This window comes from Aphelocoma coerulescens, chromosome 8, assembly GCF_041296385.1.
Source record: "Aphelocoma coerulescens isolate FSJ_1873_10779 chromosome 8, UR_Acoe_1.0, whole genome shotgun sequence".
NCBI lineage: Eukaryota > Metazoa > Chordata > Aves > Passeriformes > Corvidae > Aphelocoma > Aphelocoma coerulescens.
This window is the reverse complement of record NC_091022.1, coordinates 15,390,196-15,403,896: the sequence shown is the minus strand read 5'-3', so window position 1 is coordinate 15,403,896 and position 13,701 is coordinate 15,390,196. Positions and strand designations below refer to the sequence as shown.

General features: G+C 39.4%; 1 long non-coding RNA gene across 5 annotated transcripts in view; it reads left to right on the top strand.

The window, feature by feature from the left end:
- The window catches only part of LOC138114236 (uncharacterized), a 102,758-nt gene that overhangs the window by 54,184 nt on the left and 34,873 nt on the right, over window positions 1-13,701 (top strand). For 3 of the 5 annotated variants that reach the window (XR_011152547.1, XR_011152546.1, XR_011152543.1), the window contains exon 2: window positions 1,344-1,431. This is a non-coding gene — a long non-coding RNA (uncharacterized lncRNA). Of the gene's footprint in view, window positions 1-1,343; window positions 1,432-5,599; window positions 5,636-11,449; window positions 11,527-13,196; window positions 13,268-13,701 lie in introns of all 5 variants that reach the window. The other 2 variants (XR_011152545.1, XR_011152544.1) reach the window with 2 other exon arrangements.

Genomic DNA, 13,701 nt, shown 5'->3' with positions numbered 1-13,701 from the left:
AGGTACACCAAACAAGCCTGCAAGGGACAAAGAAGAGCAGAGTGTAAGAAGGAAGTCCCCTCAGAACATCTGCAATACCACTTAACAAGCAGTAAGAAGAGATGGAGGAAAGCAAAAACCTGAGTGCTGTCCCACCAGCTTTAAGGCCTATAATGTAAGCTGAGGGAATTTGACTGGTGTGAAATGGTAACTTTGGAAAAACAGACCTGGTGGAAGGAGGGTAATCAATGCTGCCAGGCTGTATCAGCTTTACAGGAAATATGAGAGGGACATACAGTCACAAGGGACTGGTGCTGTACAGGAAGCATTTTATAAAGCACAACAACGTAAAAAATATTATGGGAGAAGAGCAGGTCCGCAGAACCACTGTGGGCAGAAATTTCGTGCTCTAATGAAAATGCAGTGCTAAGATTGTGTTACCAGCCCCGTGCTCAGACCTGTAATAGTGCTCAGGAAATGTGAAATGAGAGTAGAGAAGCTGCAAATTCAGTACAGGCAGCAGTAGTGAGGCATTTCAACAGGTGCCCTGTAGAGACTTGGGTCTGTGTCTTATCATGATGGGAAAAAGAGAGGATGCATCCAGATGTGCAAAGTGTCTGCCCAGAACACCTGGTGCAGCCAGAAAGGTGTTACTCTGGATGTGCTCCCAAGTGGTGCACTGGAGCCTGCTTGGTAGTTAGTGACCATCATAAGATTACATTGAGCTCTATAGCTGAAGAGAGCAGAATAAACATGTGCAGCACATGGTCATTGGATTTTAAGTACAGGATCTGCAGAACAATGAGACAACAAACCTATAAAGAAATCTAAAAGGCCTATAAACACCCTGAGGGCTATTAACAATACAGTTATTCTGATAAAGTTATCAGAAGCCCCCACATATGTCTTACAGTAAAAAAGAGAATACAAAATCATCTTCAGGAATGTACCTCAGTAGATAGAAACGTCAGTGGAGGAGACTGTGGCAAAATGACCAGGTGCTGGAAACAGGAAAGCCTGGTCAAATGAGCAGTAGAGGAAAGCCCTTAAAACATGGCAGATCAAACACAAACAGGAAATTAAAAATCTCATAAAGAATTAGAAAAGTGCCTTGCCAAGGATGCTCAAGCTGTTGACAAAATATTCCTTAGTATATCAAACCCAGGAAATCAGTGGGGATTACTTGATAATAGCAGTGTAACTGGGGCACTCTGTGAAAAGCCTGGGGCAGTGAATTCTTTGTGTTGGTCTCTGCTGCTGAAGGTGCTGGGGAGATCTTTCACACAAGTTTCTTATGTGTGTGATGGCGGTGGTGTGTTTTCTTTTTGTTGTGTTTTGTATTGGTGTTGTTTGTTTTTCAACAGGTGGGTCAGAGAAGATAAATCAGCCTGCAGTGACTATTGAGAAGCTATGTTGCTGCTGTATTCCACAGGAAACTGGTGGGCTGTCAATGTAAGTCCTGTCTATAAATTTGGTTCTAAAGGCTAACCTGGAGTTTACTGACCAGTGTGTCTGATCTCCATACTTAGTGAGTTGGTAGCATCCCTTTTAAAGAATAACACTATTCAACACTTGGCTAATCATAAGTACAAGGTCCTTGCAATGTGAGCTTCCAGCCCAGATAGCCAACTACCTCCTGGGCTGCATCATAAGTGGCCAGCAGGCTGAGGGAGGGGATTCTGCCCTTCTGCTCTGGGGAGACTCCACCTGCAGTGCTGCATCCAGTTTTGGAGTCTTCAGCACAGAGAAGACATGGACCTCTTGAAGCAGGTACAGATGAGGCCATATACTAGTTTGAAAACAAACCAGTGGGAGGCACCAAGTCAGAATAACAATTTAAGAGGGACATTAAAGGAAAGGAAAAAAAAAACAAAACAAACAAACAAAAACCCCCACTGGTTCAACCTGACAGTCAGGATGCAACCTGACACCCTGTTAGTCAGGGTGAAACCTGACACCCTGTTAGTCAGGGTGATGGTAGCAGTCTGATAAGATGGTGGCTGCAGTTCTCCTGAAGTGGTGGATGTGGTTCTGTTGAAGCAGTGATCCTATAGGAGGGTCTGCTCTTCCTCAGAAGGTCCAGTGGTGGCTGTGTAGCTCCTGTCCTCTGGGAATCCAGTGGAAAGGGTGTCTGTGGTGTTCGGAATCTCAGATTATATCCAGGATGGAATGCTTGGTTCCTCCTTCTGGGTGGAGCATCTCACAATGGGATGATGAGTGATGAGGCCAGGCATTGATGGGCTCATTAACAGAAGATAGTCCGGAGGGGGAGGCAGGGAAACACTGCCCCACCTGGTTTCAACAGCTCGTGAGGATGGTAATAGAATACACTGCGACCCAGGACAGGTCACGAGGCTGATCAGAGAGCTGGAGTACCTCCTTTATGAACACAGGCTGGGAGAGTTGGGATTATTCAGCTTGGAAGTGAAGGCTCTGGGGAGACCTCATAGCAACATTCCTGTACTCATTGGGGCCTTATAAGAAAGAGGGGCACAGACTTTATAGCAGGGACTGTAGCAATAGGACAAGGGGTAATGGTTTTAAACTAGCAGAGGGTTGATTGAGACTAGATATAAGAATATCTTTTTCTTTTTACCGGGCTTAGTGCAACACAGGAGCACGTTGCCCAGAGCAATGATAGATCCCCCATTCCTGGTAACATTCAAAATCAGGTTGGACAGGGCTCCAAGCAAGTTTATCTAGTTGAAGCTGTCCCTGCTCATTGCAAAATGGTTGAACTAGATGACCTTTATAGATCCCTTTCAACCCAAACTAATCTCTGATTCTAAAATCTTGGGGAAAAGCCAGTGCCACTCTGGAGAAAGAAAGTCTGTACACAGTGCCATGCTGTGAGGGTGTTTTGGATGTGTGGATACAGGAGATAGAGTGCACACCTCTCACTGGCTTTCTGACAATACAGTGAGCTGCTTTCACTTCAAAGTTCATCAAAGAAATGAAGAGCTGTTTGGTAGAAAGGGATTTGTGGGTGCTGGTTGACAGCCAACTCAATATGAGCCAGCAGTATGCCCAGGTGGCCAGGAAGGCCAATGGCATGCTGTCCTGGATCAATAACAGTGTAGCCAGCAGGACCAGGGCAGTGATCACCCCACTGTAATCTGCACTGGTGAGGCCGTGCCTCAAGTTCTGTGTCCAGTTCTGGGCCCCTCACTTTAAAGAGGATTTGGAGATACTGGGACATGTGCAACAAGGCTCATGAATAGTCTAGAAAACTTGTCTGATGGGAAATAGCTGAGGGAGCTGGGCTTTAGTCTTCAGGAGAGGAGGCTCGGGGGACTTCATCACTCTCTACAATGACATGAAATGAGGTTGGAGTGAGGGGGGGGCTGGTGCCTGCAGTGAAAAGACGAGAGGAAACGGCCTTAAGATGAGATGGGAGATTCAGATTAGATAAAGGAAAATTTCTTTCCCTGTGGGGGTAGTCAGGCTTTGGAATAGGTTGCCCAGGGGGGTGGTGGAGTCACCACTCTGAAGGTGTTTAAGGCATCTGGCTCTGGCACTGGGTAATACAGCTCAGTTTAGTGGTTACAGTGTAGAGCTGGATTGATGGTCAGACTGGATGATCTAAGAATCACAGTCCTCAAGGTTGGAAGAGACCTTTAAATTAGCACAGGTTAAGTGGATGGTAGAAAAACTGAATGTACAACTGTTCACACCAAGTCATGCAGCCCCTGAACAAGGGGACTGTTGATGAAATTAATGCCATTATTGCCATATCTTTTTGAGACTTCTGAATTTTGGGAAAGGAAGAGAGCATAAAGTGGGAATAGGTCTTTAGTTAGTCTTTTCGTCCTCTGTGCATATGTTAATTAACTAACAAATGGAGAAAGAAAATAAAAATTTGTGTTACTGGACCTGCAAACTTGAGAGAAGTATACATCCTACTTGTTTCTTCCTTAAATGACTTAAAAAAAAATCTCCCAAATACTAGCCAACTTTATTGTAGCTAATTTTATGTTCTTTTCAGAAATCAAACTGTTGCAAATGAAAGAGCTATTTGTGTTGATTCATTGGGACTATGGTGCAGTGTGCATAAACTTAATTGCACAAATATTGCTACACAAATACTATTAAATATTGACCACAAATATATGAGTTTATAGCTAGAAAGTGTGTTTTTTATTCACTTTTGCTGAAGTAATTTTCTGCCCTTTTCTCCCTTAGGCAGTGATGTGATTTTTTTTTTTTTATAACATTATGTGTGGGTCCCAAGACCATGATTGAGCAAATAGTTAAAGCAAAATTGACATTACTAGTTATAAGTTTGATACAGAGAATGCTGTTTCTTTTATTAATGTGAGTATCTGTACAACTCCTAGGCAAATCATCAACAGTAAGTCTATAAACTTTTCTGCCTGTTAGAATATGGCTTTTCTCTGGAAAAATAAATATAAATAGATTGAATTTAGGGTTCTTTTCAGAGGCTGGGTCTGACTGACTTGCCTGATTTTGAAATGTGAGGATACCCATGAGCCTGGTTTCTTTATAACTGTGGCTGTATAATTTTGTCTCGCATGAGTCTTTCTACCATGAGGTAGAAGTCAGAATCTTGTCTCTTCTAAAGTGAAATTGGAGTTTTATTTTTAAAACCAAACCAACCAAAAGCAAACACAGCATCCTCTGGAATGTTTCAAATAAAGTTAGCTTTCATTAAAAGCATGTTAATTTTCTTAAGAGCTTGTGCAAAAAGATAACTGATATGGAAAATTAGGCTAGATAGATTCTGAATGCTTATAGGACCTTTATATTATCTCTGATATTTCAGGTAACTTACGTAAAGCCTCTAAAGTTGCACTTTGATTATGGTCAGAAAGAGGCCAAACCTATTTGTTAGCCAGGATAGGCAGTGCTGGGATGATGTGTATGATGACTGCATTGCTGTTAGATCTGTCTGGTACCTTCGAGGCTCTTTGCAAGATACTTTGTAAAACAGAAAGTAAATAGAAAATATTGAGCATTAGTATGGCCATTTTCCTGGGTGCCCAATAGCCTTCAAGTCATAAAAATGAGTAATAGGGTTTGAAAGAAAATAATTAATATCTATAGGTTCAGAAATTACTCTTTTAATGGATGTTCTCATCAATTAAACTTAATGGTCTGAAAAGTGTTATTGATTGCTTTTATGTTTTATCTAAACACACAAAAAAAGAAAAAAGTGATTTGTCTAATTTTATTTGGTGGCTATTTTCATGCCCATCTGTGGTGTGAAGAATGCTAAGGGAAAGTTATATCACTCTTTTTTTTCCTCTGTGAATGTTTGCTCGAGTAGTATGGCATGAGTGGGCCTGGCTCTTCTGTGCAGGAGGGACTGAAGAGATCATTTTAGGGAAATCTAATTATTCCTTGAACTAGAAACTTTCTTCAGCTGTACAGCTGAGGGAAGCTTGCACACATCTTATGTATCATTACAATTGGTTTATTAAATTAGAGATCCATGTGACTTGAAGATCAAGTACTATATTAAATGTACTTAGTACCCATATGGGTTACTTTGACTTCATTACTTACTTGCTAGACTTGATCCTATTTTTTAGAGATAGTGGGTAATTTCTGTTCTTTTTCCTTACTTCTGTTTCTCTTTCTTTTTTTCCGATTTTCTTAGGTGATCCAGTCACAAAGTGGATTTGGGTAGTGACAGGTAAGGGGATGATGTGGTGTGGCTGCCTCCTGTGCTTGGTTTGATGTGTCACTGAGTTTGGAGGCAGGCAAAAGCCCGGTGACTAACGTTTCTTCAGTCCATACCTTCTGGTCCACAGACCATGCCAATGCTGTTTGTCATCTTGTGCATAGGATTGTAAAGTTACTTGTAGAAAGATTGTGACTAACGCTGTGACTAAAGGAGGTATTTGTAAGCCAGACTTAAGTGTCAAGATACTTGTGTGGAGACATGTTTGGTAAATAGTGGATCTGTTGCTTCATCTGTGGTAGCTTAGTTACTCATCGTGTGCCTTTGTCTCACCTTTTACATTATGCTATGTCACCATCTCATGCTGTTGGTTTCTTCACGTGCAGGAGGAGGCTGGAGGTTGCATTCTGATGTTAAACATTACATTTTTATGAACACTGTTATAATCTTCAATCAGTTTTAGTTACCTGATTATGCAAGTTCACATTTTTTCCTGGTTCCTACTGTTATTGCCATTTGCTTGGCAGAGATGGGAAGAAGGTGACTGTTTCATCTAATTCATTACTTAGAAACTCATTCTGAGAAATAAAAAAATATATGCAGCTGATTTCCTGCATTAACTGTATGGCCCTGACAACTCTCTGACTCTTTCAGGAAATACTTAATAGGCTGAAAAGAATTTTTTTTTTTTTTTTTTTTTTTTTTTTTTTTTTTTTTTTAGTTCTATCTATCTTTGGGAATATAGAAGAGAAAGTAATATAGAATAATTTGGCTGCCTCGTTATTAGTACATTTGAAAAGTACTTGACAAAGCTTTTTCTCCTGTATCTATTCACAGATTGGGTTATTTGGGGTAGAGGCTCTGCCAAATGATGACTTGTGTTGGATATGTTACTTCATCCCTGATAGAACTGAATTTCTAGGTGTCTCCCCACCATCAGTTTCCCTGTACTTGTCCATCTGGCATAAAAATTGCTTCCATCCCCTGTCAAGAGACTAAAGTAGAGCAACTGAAACCCAGCTCTGCTCTGCTGTGACCACAGGGAGGCAGCTGCTGAACTAGGTCAGAGGGTGCTCAAGTTCTCTCTACCATGAGGCGCAAGAAACTCATGAGTGACATCCACTGAGTAACTTCTGCCATTTCTCCTTCCTAAATTCAATGCTGCCTGCCCCCATCACTTCCTTTTGACCTATGATGCTGTGCCATTTTGATTGTGAATAGAGCCCAGCCCCTGCTCAGTCTTTGTAAAGAGCTGCTTTAAAAACAATATTTTGTTTGTCGCATTCATCTTTGACTACAGTGATGACCTCTCTTATTACCCCCATCTTCTTACAGTTGATTTTCAAAAATCTTTGATCTTTGGTACATCTGTTGGAGGAATTCTAGTCTGCAGACTCATGTATAAGATGTACCAGTTGGCAGATGAAGGTATGGAGCAAGGCTAAGCTAACTTGTTCTTTTAATTCAGGGTTAATTGATTATCCTGAATATTTTACAGCCTGCAAAGGCTTAGCAGAGTGGCTGTTCTGGTTTGGCCAAATTTAGAAATATATCCTCTGAGAGAAGGCAGGCTACAACCACCCCTCCCCCACCAGGATCAGGAAAAAACAAATTTTCCTTGAAGGAAAGTGAAAGAGAAAAACCTATTTATTTAACACACAGAGGAAAAGGGATAATGATGCTAAATAATAAAACCTCTTGCTCTGCTGAGAGAAACCTGGGAAAATTTCAGAGTCCTTCCATAGATCTCTCTCCCCCTCCTTGGAGCTGGGACGGGGTGGTGGGCCCACCTCCAGGGCCAAGGCCTTGGTGGAAGGTCCTCCCCAATGTATTCTGATGTTGAAACAGTCCAGCAGAGAGAAAAGGGAAAAAACGAACTCCGAGAAAAACAAAAGTTCAACTCTCTGCAGGAAAAGGAGCTGGGGAAAAAAAACTGCTGAAAGCTGGCTGGAAAGAAAAGCAAGCCCGGTGCTTCCCTTCCCTCCTGCTCTCCTGCCTCTGCTGAAAAAAAAAAGGTGTCTATCTTTGTGTGACCTTGAAGAAGCTGCAAACTGCTTTGAAAAAGTTTTGCTCAGTTTTTCCTCCCCCCTCTCAGGCTCAATTTAAAGGCACGGAAAGACACAAAAATTAATTTCTGGGCATAGGGCAGCGATATGGGATACAACATCATGAAGTCACGCCAAGACAGTGGCAGTAACCATAGCCAATGTTTGTCCTTATGCCTTTTGCCCCTGCTTCCTACCCCAAAATATGCTTGAAACTCGCTTCTCTTTCCTAGTCTGCCGGTGTGGAGGCAGGCTGGGTTGGATTTATTCTTCTGTGATGAGATTAAAAACAATACCAATTTTTTCTGACTTAAGAGGGGAGGTGGCAGAGCTGGGGGAATGGACTGTGCCTCTTTATCCCTTCATATAAACCAACAAGGTACTTTTTTCATAGAAAGGGACAAACAGTCAAAATTTTAAACATTGGAAGCAACATTTGGATAAATTGTTGTTTACAAGCAGGCAATGGGGAAAAGAAATAGAAAGGGAGAAAGGTTATGAGTAAACATCTGTGTCTTTTGCACAGTCTTAATTTGGCAATGAGCTGAGCAGATAAGAATTCTTTTTGCTGTAGCTGGCAAAAGTTGGTGTATCATATATACAGTGTATACACAGAAAATTAAATTATACCATGCTTCTCTGTTATACCATTTTGTGGTGTAAGAAACTGTCTGCATACATTTTATGCCAATGAGATGATTAAAATCTGTGATAAAGTTGTATACTGAAGTTCAATTCAAAAATACTTGCAATTAACATAGAAAAAAGTAAAATTCATGTCTAGAAAGATGAGATACTTTTTGCATTAAAATATGCATTGATCATTGTTAATTTCCTGTGCTTTAAGAAGTTAAATTAAAATGCTAAGATTTGGACAAACTTGCTCTTGTTATACAGGATTGAATCTTATTAAGGAGTGGAAGGGTTTGTACTACTTTGGTTATTATTGTAGTTTTTTTTAAGCATTTTCAGTACACACCGTGTGCTAGTTACAGATCTGTGAGCCCAGATCAGAAGGCAGAACATGATCACCTCTGTTGTGGATGGTAAGTGTAAATGGCTTGCAGCCACTTCCCATGCTCAGTAAGAACTAAACACAAAGTATTTAAACATTCCTAAACATTTTTTTTTTAATACTCATCCAAGTTTAATGAGAAGGTACAGAACTGTATTGTCTCTACCAAATAATAATCATCTGGCTTTGGGTGAAATGAAATGGATATTAAGAAGTCATAATAAAGATGAAATAATAGGAAGAATCTTGCTAATTATAATAGGTGAAGTTTATCGATATCCATTTATTTGGTGGAATTAAGTAGTCTTTTCTTGTCTTTAGGTTATTTAATAGTCCCATGTGTATGAGACTCCAAACCTTTTTCATTGTGGTTCATTTAATTTCTTCTATTAACCTTCTGAACTTTGCTGTACAGATGAAGGGTATGGAGCTGTAGTGTCTACTGTTTTTGCTGTATGTTAAGTAGTGACACTATATTTAGATGATACACTCCTTTTTCTTCTCAGTGCTACAGGGAAAGACTTTGGCCTTCCAGGAATTGTTTTCTGTCAGTAAAGTGCCTTTTGTGTTTGGGTATTCACTTTTATTTGGGTGCATTTAGTCTGAAATAAAACCGTGAACAAATTACTGAAATTTAATCTTTGCAGATGCGGTTCCCTTTTCTGTCCTTTGAATATTGTTCTAAAACCATCTGGTACACTTAAATTCACATTTATGTGGTTGCTATAGAATGAGTATTTCCTGTTAAGGCTATCTCTGATGCAGACCGTAGTCTTCCTGAAGATAATCTTGTTGAAACTCTTCACATTGCACCATTGACTATTTGGAACATGGACCCTAAGGCTCACACTGATAATTTTTACTCCTATTACACTATTGATCCCAGAAATCTAATGAAACTGCATAATACAGTTTTTTCCTAACTGTTTCTGCCTATTATAATATCCGTATTTGTAAACAAACCTTCACGATGGAGCAGCTATTTTTTCTTAAAAGTCTCTCCCTGTTCAGAAGCCTGAATCAAAACCAGCTTGTCATATAGACTCAGAGATAGATTTGATGTTGCCTGGTCCATCTCCCTATACAGACACATTTTGACACAGTGTATTTGAGTGCTAATAATGACATTAGAAGATGTTGGAAGGAGATGTAATTTGGCATGCAGAAGTGACTTTGCTGTCATCTCCTATTTTCTGCACAATTGACAGCAGATACTTGGGGCTGAATTTTTCTTTCAGGTCAGATTTCCAAGGCATGAGACTGTCTGTTAGAAACAGATAAGACCAAAACCAATATGGAAGTAGTTGTTGGAAGTGTCAGGAGTGCTGAGGATTTTAAAAGGGTGCTTCAGTTTTCTGTTTATGAGATGACACAACAACGTATATTTCACTAGCAATAAAATCCAACCAACAACCCCATGCCAGTTTTTAAAATTTCTCACTGGGAAAATTTTGTAAGAGTAGTCTTATCAGGGAAGACAAAATTTTTTTTCAACTAATATATCTATTTTGTCACACTCTCTAGCTAGTACAGTTTAATTTTTTTTTTTAAAGAAATCAAAGTAGGTATAAATGCCCTCATGATCCAAAATGCTTTCACTGTCAGGCAAGTAAAATTTATATCTGTACCTCATTTTTAGAGTGCAAGACACTCAAAAAGAGAATGAAAACATTATCTGATGTAAAACCAAAATAGTATGCTTTCAAGTATTTCCATAGATATTTCATACACTGCTGGTTCTTAAACAGCCCATTTCATATCCCACCTCTTCCTTTCAGCAGAAACAACTGGGCTACTTATACATTTTTTTTTGGTGAATGTTAGTATCTAAACTAACCTGGCAAAACTTCCCTCAAAGAGCACCTGTAAAGAACAACTCCTCCCCAGTCTGTTCCTCTACAGCCATGCCAAGAGCTGCAGTGAAGCGCTGTGCTGTGACCATCTGAGTCCTTCTTTGTGAAGCTTGTGAGTGGTGAGGGTACCAGGGCTCTACCAGCCTGTCATATCCATTCCTGATTAGCAGGCTTTTCTTTTTGCTGATGTCCTTTGCCTTCCCTTTCCAAAGAAGGTTGAACTTCCCAAAGCCACAGCATCAGCCTGACAGCAGTGGATTTTATAAGGAAAGGTTTTGTTTTTTCTTGTATTCAGAGGAAGGGTGAGCTAGAGTGGACATTTTTGAAATTAGTTTTTGTAATTACATAAAATACATAAATGTTGTACAAAAAAGCCCAGATACTGTTGTAACCAAAAAAACTGGTATGTCTGGCCTTGTCTGTCTGTCTGGGAATAGACGATACCTAAGAAATAGCAAAGAACGTTTCAAGATTGTACAATCACTTCCCTGGTACCTGTTATAAGATCCTCCCGCAAAGACTGTGGGAGGGTCTTGTAATTTGCTCAGAACTTTCTCAGCCAGGAGGACATCTTTACATGCAAGAGATTTTGATAAATTTTCTCCAGACGCTTCACCAAATTAGATAAATCTTTATCACTTAATTTCCCTAGCAGACAGTTCCTCAGTTTAGTTATTCAGTGGATGAAGTGACATCTCTTGATATTACCAGTTACTCTTTTTGACCCTTGTTCTTGTGCTGGAAGAGATGGTGAGCAGTGATTTCCCTCTCACTGTCTCTGTCACCTGCCTTTGAATACATGTCTATCATAACCTCTCTTGTCTTTGCCCTGGCTGAGGCATTGTGATCTATCTCATCATATTGCAGACAGAATTTGTCTCCTACCTTTTACCTTTCCTCTTATACCTTCTAGCTGAGGTACATGTCAAAGTGGAAGTACACAACACAAAAGAATTCAAGCGGCAAATATTACATTTTTATGCAGATATGGTAAGATATTTTCTTTTCTGTTCTCTGCTCTTTCCTAATAATTTCTAATGTGACTTTTTGTCTGCTACAGAAATTTTGGAATAATCCTGACAATTTGACAATTCAGTTATTCAGTATAACCCCAAAGCCTCTATTCTGGTTGGTGACAATCGGCCCAAACCACATCCATATATATATATATATATATGCATATGTATATACACACACACACATATATATATATATATATACACCCACACGTATATATACACATGCATATATATAGATGGAAAATCCTTTCCCTCTTCCTAGTCTCCTGCTGCGTGTGTATCACTTCATTTTTTTTTTAAATTTAATCTGGTTTTGTATCTGGCACCCAGTTACTTAGTTTCGTAAATTTCTGTTGCAGTGTTTCATTGTATCTAAGTTTTTGTGGGTTGTAAGGAAAGGAATATTTCCAGAAAGCACTTTCATATCCCTATTCATTCTATTTCTAGACTGTTTAGAACATTTTTGTTTCACGAGCTTGAGCACAGATCCCTGAAAAATCCCATCTGAAAGCAACCTGTAAATTGTGCTTCGTCCTTGAAACCAAAGCAGCAGCATCTGTTTGTGCACCTCTCTCACATGCCTCCTAAAAAGATGGCTTATAAATCAGATTTGCAACATTAGCAGAATTTGGAGGAAGCATGTGTTTAAATTGCACTGGCATGCTAGGTGTAAACTATGCCCTGAAGTAGGAGGACAGGACCCTGCAGGAAGACACTTGGAGGGTGAGTTTCCACACTGAAAGGTGCTGTAGGCACAGAATTCATGCTCTGGCCATATGACAAGAAGTCTCTCAGCTGAAGTACAGGGTTTAATTTGGTGTGAGAGGTTAATTTCACAACTTGGTCTTATGACTGCAATCTGAAGAGTGACCAGTTGTGCAGTGGGCCAGATGCTGTTGATATTAGTTCAGCCTCTTAGCTGGAGAATTCATTGTGTGAAAATAGATCTTTGTTCTCTGGAAAAATATGCTTCTTTGAATTTCCCTATCTTTACTAATTGATCTAATTAATTTTAATAGTTTATTATCAATTTCAATTCTTCAGTAAAATCTGTAATAAAAATACTCAAAAGGAATTCTGAAAGATTTGGAGTGGAATAGTGTTTTCACCACATGATTACAAGCGTGTCCCCAAAAATACAAGACTATATGTATTTTTATTTTTAATTGGAGAGGGGAAGGAGTGGGAATGTACGAGAGTTATAGTTTAATCTAGCGAACAGTTTTGCTTCTCAGTTCTTTCCCTGCCAGATCAGGCTTTGAAAAATAGTGAAACTATTTTGAGATTTTAATAAACAATCCAGGAAATTGGAAGTTTTCATTTTGACAGTTTCAAGATGAAGTATTTTAACTTTAATATCAAAAATAATTTTTCATCTTTAAGTATCTTTTTAGAAGAGGCAGAAAGCAATTTCATGTGGAGATCACAGATCTTGATTATGGGTGATGTCATGTCCTGTTGGATAAACAGTGCAGGGAAAGTAGCTTGGCTGTTGCTGAAGATACACTTGGTCTGTAAAAGATAGAAATTTTCTGGTTTGGGGTTGTAATGAAAAATGTTTCCTAATTATCTAAGAGTAGTAAGGAAATAAAAGGAAAAATTTTATATGGAGTTACAGAATCTGGATTATCTGTTCTTCAGGTTGCTGACCACATAACGAGTGGAGCGTCTCTCCCAGCAGGAAGGATGAGAGTACTTGCCCCTTTGTACTGGTCAGTAGACCTCAGACCCAGATAAGACTAAATCTGACTGGTGGTGGTTTTTAAATATGAGACCTGAAGCTGACTTATGCATAATACTCATATTAATTTTTATCCATCTCTAGGTAACATTGTTCTGAGTTTTCTTTCCAAAAAATGCATTTCTGTAATGAATTGTGAACAAGTGACACCATGGGTAGTGGTGGATGTAGGACCAGCTACAAGAGCAATTCCCTATATAGTTAAATAGAAAATAGACAGGAAATAAATATTTACCCTTTAGTGGTAAAACTCATTATGGGAGCCCTGAAGTGTGTTTTTTACTGGGCCAGTATTTTGAACTGGTAAACGATTATCATCTACTAAAGTGGCACCAATATATCAAAGATCAAAAAGCTAATGCCATGCTGGGATATCATTTTACAACCATATATATTTCAAATATA